We start from the raw sequence: 7184 nt of genomic DNA on the forward strand, positions 1-7184 counted from the left end.
TTGAGATAAATTGAGCTTCACATGAGGGATACCTGAGCAAAGAGAGAGAGAGAGAGAGGCCCCTTCGTGACGTTTGGTTTTTTTGTTGTAGAGTGTGGCCTTGCCCCCAAAGAACTTTGCTCTACCCTGTGGTGAATGTCCTATTGTGCCATGTCTCCACTCTCCAAACCTCAGATGGGCCCCACAACTGCTACTGTCGCGATCTTTCTCTCGCTCAATTCTCGACGACAATCATTGTTTTTTTTTTGTCGCCCCACACCAATAGCGAGTTTCACCAATAGTTTGCATCACCCCATCCCAACCAACCACCTTGAGCAACCTCATATGCCTTTAGCCAATAGAGCTAGGCCGTTGGTAAGAGCAAACGAGATCCGCCGGAGGCAGATTGCGTGAGCTCGTGTGCAAGTAAAGGCATAGTGCAAGCTTCTCTCTCTCTCTCTCTCTCTCTCTCTCTCTCTTGAAGCTATAAACATGAAGCCATTTGTAGTTGATGGGGATAGTTGGGTGTCGTACTTGCACGAAGCATGGAAGAGCACGAAGGCCATCTTGGGCAGGTTGAAGAGGGTTGAACGGTTGGAAGAGCCAAGCTTGAGAAAAAACCAGTGCCTACACCAAGGTTAATATTGTGGTCAAAGCGATGAAGAGCCCATGCATGAATGGCAAGAGAGTTGCAAGAGGCGAAGAGTGCTGAGAAGAAGCTATCTACTCCATAGAATTCAAATCTGTTTTGTTGTATTGTACTTATTGTTAACCTTCTCAAAAGGAATATAATTTCATATTGCCCTAAAGGTCATATTAATGTCTTTGCCTGCTTCAGCGTGAACAATGTCTTTAAATTGCTTTCCTCATAGTAACATATAGATAGAAATGTAAAGTCTAGATTTTTCATTGTCAGATGATGGAAATGTAAAGTCTAGATTTTTTCATTGTCAGATGACGGGAACGTGCCTCAATATAGGCACCTTCACGCAATCATCTTTGTATGTGCACCTATGATACATAAAAGCCATATGTATGTCTCCATAGGTTTATACTTACATTGGAAGCTCCATCTCCTTTGAGAATTAATTATTTTGTGCATGTCTTTCACAGGTCTATACTTATATTTGGCAGCTCCATCCCCATTGCTTTTAGAATTAGTCATTTTGTATTTAGGTATGGCAACTATGTGTCTACCTCCGCGCTCACACCCTCCCACTCTGCGCGCGCTTGGCAATGATGGACAGCTTCAGCCTGCTGCACACGGGTTGGGGGCCCATAGGTGAGTGGTCTGGAGGTTTGTCAATGTGCATGCGTAGGGTTTCAAAAGGTCGGCAGTTTCGAAAACTACCAAGATGGGGATGGTGAGGCCTGGGAGCAGGGGAGTGCCGGGGATGGTGCTCTCTGTTGTTCCTGCATGTCTTGGTGGTGTGGGGAGAGTCAGTAGAAGGCTATCTTTGGTTGAAGGGTTGGGCGGCTGCCTGCCCCCTTGGTGGGGTGAAATCGCTCGGCTGGGCAGATCGAGGTTGGACTTGGAGGGGTGTGTGTTCTACTGATGGGGAAACGAGTGTTGTTCTATGGCGTGGACTATGCTGCAATGTTCTCTGGGTTGGCAATGGATCTTGCTGGAGCTTGGCCCTCCACAATGGCCTAAGGTTGCTTTGGCAATGGATCTCGCTGGAGCTTGGCCCTCCACAATGGCTTGATGATTATGTTGTGGATGCGGTGGTTCTTCCTGGTGGTTTGGGGCATTTCCTTGACTGTGGCAGGCTCTCGGAGATGGTGGCACCTTGAACGACCGGCTTCGGTGATGGGAACTGCTGGGCCCCGCCCTATCGGATATATTTTCTGGTATGCGGCTCTATGTTCTCTAGGTGCTTTCTTTTCTGGGGTTGGCCTCCCCTGTTCTAGCTAGGTTATCAGTTTTTGTTTATGGGATTTTGTGGATCTTGGTATTGGTTGTTGGTTAGTGGATGCCTTGGCTCGAGGTGGGGGAGGGCTTTTTCATGTACTTTTCTGGTTTTCATAATATATTTTCCCACTCGCATATTGTGAGTTTTGCCCCAAAAAAAAAAAGAATTAGTCATTTTGTGCATGTCTTTTAAAATCGCAAAAAAAAACTCCATTAGTTCTTGATGGTTCCTATTAAGTCATTTGGTTATGCCTCATGAGACTTTTTGTGTGGTATCCACAAGGCATTGCCATGTCTTTGTGTTTCTTGTTTGACACCTTCTGTCGTGCCACATCATGGCCAAGCAATGGACAACAACCGGCATTGCAAAGTCACAAGTATGTAGCAACGATTTTGAGGGTGGAAACCCAAGTATTAAACCGAGCTGAATAATTGGGAAGAACACAAGCTCAATCTCAAGGGAGACACTTCAATGCTTCTTCATTTCTCTCTCTCTCTCTCTCTCTCTCTCTCTCTCTCTCTCTCTCTCTCTTTGTGTGTGTGTGTGTGTGTGTGTGTGTGTGTGTGTGTGTGTGTGTGTGTGTGTGTCTCTCTCTCTCTCTCTCTCTCTCTCTCTCTCTCTCTCTCTCTCTCTCTCTCTCTCTCTCTCTCTCTCTCTCTCTCTCTCTCTCTCTCTCTCTCTCTATCTGTATCTGACGGAATTTCTGGGGATGGTGCACAAGCTTTTACCATGATGATGGTGACTTAAAGTCTCACCAAAGAAACCAATAGATAGCTGAATCTTAGACTGATCTAGATAGAAAATAAGTAGAATGGTACCCCGAACTTGAGGCTTTAAGTGGAATTGGGTATCCAGTTCTATAAGGCTTTTTTACTAGACTAGTATGTGACCCGTGCATTGCTGCGGCTAAAAAAACATGGCCTCTAGTCATAAAATGCCATCTTTCATGTGAAAAATATCAATGGTTTATTCCTACATATAAGGCACATATTGTTGATTGGTGTATTTTAGCACCATTGGCACACCTGCAATGAAAAAAACATAGATCATTGAGTTGCTTATCTTTGCAAGTGTTCCAGGTATCATGTTGAACTGAAGGATGTGTTGCAAAATTGAGGGTGTGACCCGTAAGCATGTTCTCTCTCTCTCTCTCTCTCTCTCTCTCTCTCTCTCTCTCTCTCTCTCTCTCTCCACCAAATCCAAATTGCTAAAGCATGTACCTCTTTTAGAGAGGACACTATATTCAAACCACTTGGCCTTGCAATGAACATTCTATTACTGCATTTCTGGTAGAAAAAGCTAGCACAACTTATTTACAATAGAGGATTGGATTAACCCTTCTAGTGACGTACACAAACACAGCTCAGGAACTTGACATAGATAAACAAATGTATGCTAGCTCTATAGCCCTTGGAATACAATTGACATGGATGTAGTGCACTCATGGACCGTTCGGCTTGCATCCAGTGACACCATGAACCATCTCACAGAAGCCAATTGGTGGGGAATGCCACGAGATGATGTTTTGATGACAACATTGGTGCAAGCTGTAGGAAGAAGCAGAATGCTCCACGTCAAGTGTTGGCACCCTAGACGGACTCGGAACCGTTCTCCTCTCCTCCTAACTACTAAATGCCATGGCATTCATGTGAACGTGATGAACAGGGACCAACCATCATCATAAGATTGTTAACTCATCTGATGCCATGTGTGTAGGGGCGAGGCGGATCCAGCTAGCCCAACACCTTGCTGAACAGTGCCATGTGTACAACATAGGAGCCTATAGCGAAGGAATTGCCGCCACCCAAAGAATTTGGTTTCTACATAGCTAGTGTTTTCTCCCTAGCCTATAACAAAGGAATTGCTGCCACCCAAAGAATTTGGTTTCTACATAGCTAGTGTTTTCACCCTCAAAAGTGCTTTTCATACAGCTTAGCTTTTTGGCTAGATTGGTATTCATAATATTCCACAATAGATGCTTCTGCCAAAGCTACCAAAGTATTCACTTGTGCATACACCCTCTCATGAAGTATAGTGGGTATAGGCTTCAACAATTCATAAGCCGAGGAAGCTAGCAATCCATATATCCAGATAATGCCAATGCACTTAGCCGATGCTCCTGAGGTACATTTCGCACAGAGTCTAGCAAGGTTTTCTTACGTCACTCTCCTTGTTGTGCAGTGGTGATGCTACGTTAGTTAGGCTAACCCTGCCAAAATTGGCAGAATTAGCTCTCAAAATATAGTGTTTTTGACGAAAGAGACGAAGTTGAGCTACCGTAGTAGCTTTTTAGTTCAAGAAAAATGAAATGGTCGAGTGTAGCTTAATTCGGCATCCCTTTGCATGAAAAAAATCTCTTAATCCACTTGAGGATGGAGGGGGCAATAGACGTGGTGTCCTTTGTGGGCCCGTCCTCTACCATGGCTAGCTTCATATGCAAATGGAAGAAAGGGGAAGAGTGTGAGGCGTGATGGTAGGTGAGCGAGGCCTAGAAGGCCTACGGTCTTTTCCTCCTCCTCCTCCTCCTCCTCCTCCTCTCTCTCTCTCTCTCTCTCTCTCTCTCTCTCTCTCTCTCTCTCTCTCTCTCTCTCTCTCTCTCTCTCTCTCTCTCTGGCTGGCTGGCACTCTCCATTGAATGAATAGGAAGACCACTTCTCCCCACACATAGATACACCCTAGGTAGAGCTCCCTCACTGCATCAAGCCACCGAAGTGAGCTCAAGTAGTGATGGGAAACATAGTTACGTGTATAGAGACCAACTTGAGCAGCTTTTCCATGCCGTGGCTAAACGTGCAAGGAGCTGCTTGAGCTTGATGCAAGTGCTTGATGCGTGGAATCCACTTCCCCAATGTGATCTTCTATTTTGAATCATCCGCTTTCCCAATGTGCTGCTCTGTTCGAAACCATCTGCTTCCTTGCAAGCCAATATGTTTGCTCCATTTCTATCAGTATTACCAAGGCATATGTCAAGAACAACAATCTTTTGCACTTCTTGTAAATAGGAGATTGATCCGTGCCCATGTACTCTCTCTCTCTCTCTCTCTCTCTCTCTCTCTCTCTCTCTCTCTCTCTCTCTCATCTGGATATTTGGAGTTGGTGGGTTCTCTCCACAAGCCTTACCATGGGGATACATGAAAGGGCTGAGCGTTCGAGGAATTCTCAAGCCGTTTAATAAAAAGTATAGATGTGGGTATTGGGAAACCATTGCACATGCCTCTATGTGTTCACCCATGTCAATTGCTTGCATGATTCTACATGAATCAACATGCAAGCATAAGTAATCGCATTCAACGAGAGGTCCTCACTTTTCCCTTGATAAAAACAGGGCCATATGCTATAACTTCTTTGCTCTTTCCATGTCAAGCAAATCTTGCAATCAGCACCACCTAAGAGACAACATTCCAGGTAGAAACTCATGACAACTTCTTGTACTTTAAAAAATTACACACCACTAGGTCTCCACGTTGACCAAAGCATTTCCAAGTAGGAATCAGATGTACACATTTCTAATCACATTTGGGGAAAGCCCTGACTCAACGTTTGTGGAAAACAACCCAGAGCTTCGTAAACCTGCCAACATCGGACAAACCTACAAAAAGTGCATTCCAAGTGTAGGAGGCTCTTGAGGCTATTATATGTGAACATCTTTTGTGTGCAACTTGCTTCACCAACGTTTGCTTGTTACACCAAAAAAATCTTTCAATGGGCTCACTTAAACTACTCTATCTTTGAGCTCCAAAGCCAAAACGTATGTAGGACGAGAGAGAGAGAGAGAGAGAGAGAGAGAGAGAGAGCACCAATAGCGAGTGCGAGAAGTGTACAGACGTTTTGTAAAGCACAAGTGTAGCCAAGTGAGGTGGGTCAATCTCTCGCACATGTGCTTTTGAGGATTTTGAGCAATGACACTCCAATCAGTAAAACGATGATAGCAGATCTCTACACTTCTTCAAGGTCGATTGGGGGCTCCAAATTCAAAGGGGTCCTCAAAGCCCTTGTTCTCTCTCCCTTTCTCTCACGAACGCAAACGTTGTGAGGTGCCCATACTCTCTTGGAATAAAGGGCCCATTTTGGAAGGCTTCGGTGCCCTTTGGAGGCTTTGTAACCCTTTAGAGAAGGTTTTTTTTGTAAAGTCCCTTTCAAGTGAAGGTCAATCTTGGGAATCTCCCTTCGTGAATGAAGGGTGCCTTTAAAAATTTCCTTCAAGTGAAGGGTAACACGGCAATTTTCCCTTCAAGGAGTAGTATTATACAAATATATATATATATATATATATATATATATATATATATATATATATATATATATATATATATATATATATATATAGAGAGAGAGAGAGAGAGAGAGAGAGAGCACCTCAAGGAGTCTCGACTCTGGAGAGAGAATTTGAGAAAGGCTTTAGAGATTAGCCTTGGGCCTGGAGGCTTGGCCCTTTAAGGATGGCCGGAAGTGGGTTTAAAATTAAAATTTGAGAAAATTACCAAGATACCCCTCTAATTTGTGGAAATTCCCAAAATGCCCCTCAAATTTTGAAAATTCCTAGAATTCCCTTGTATCTTTTTTGGTTGGATTGTTCAAGATTTTCTAATCTTTATACCTTTTTTGACAATTGAGATCCGTTTTTGAGTGCTTAGCATGTAATTTGTCGCAAATTACCTCTCAAAAAAAAGGCATATATGTCTAAAAATAATGAATCAATTCATCTCCAAAGCCTACATAACCAGCTCAAATTCTAGTTTTAGCATCTTGTATTGATAGACAATCAATCGAAAAGTGACAAATTTTTTAATCTTTGGAGGTATTTAATCTCACAACCAAGGGTATTTTGAGAATTTATGACAAAATAATGAGGATATTAAGGGAAATTTCAAAATTTGAGGGGTATTTTGGGAATTTCCGCAAATTAGTGGGGTAATTTTTGTAATTCCCACAAATTAGAGGGGTATTTTAATTTTCCTAGCATACATGGTTTCAAAACGGTGAAGGCCAAAACTGAGCCGGTGAGCACTAAGCAGTGGAGCAGTGAGGCAGCAAGGCAGCAGGGGCATTGGAGCCTGCAAGATGCGGCATTGCTGGCAACCTGACAGCCCCTCTCATGTGCGCTCATGACCCCTTTCAAGCTCCCAAATCGCGCTACCCACTGCGTCCTAACTTTTGAACTCATTGCCCCCCGGCCCCTCTCTATCGCTAGAGTCGTCAAATCAGCATTACGATAACGTTCTCTCTCTCACTGTGGCCCCTGACATGCAACATGTGGATATGCTGATAGTCTAGGAAAACTCGTTCATCTCT

The sequence above is a fragment of the Adiantum capillus-veneris genome, chromosome 15 (genome assembly GCF_014529385.1).
Source record: "Adiantum capillus-veneris isolate H3 chromosome 15, ASM1452938v2, whole genome shotgun sequence".
Classification (NCBI taxonomy): domain Eukaryota; kingdom Viridiplantae; phylum Streptophyta; class Polypodiopsida; order Polypodiales; family Pteridaceae; genus Adiantum; species Adiantum capillus-veneris.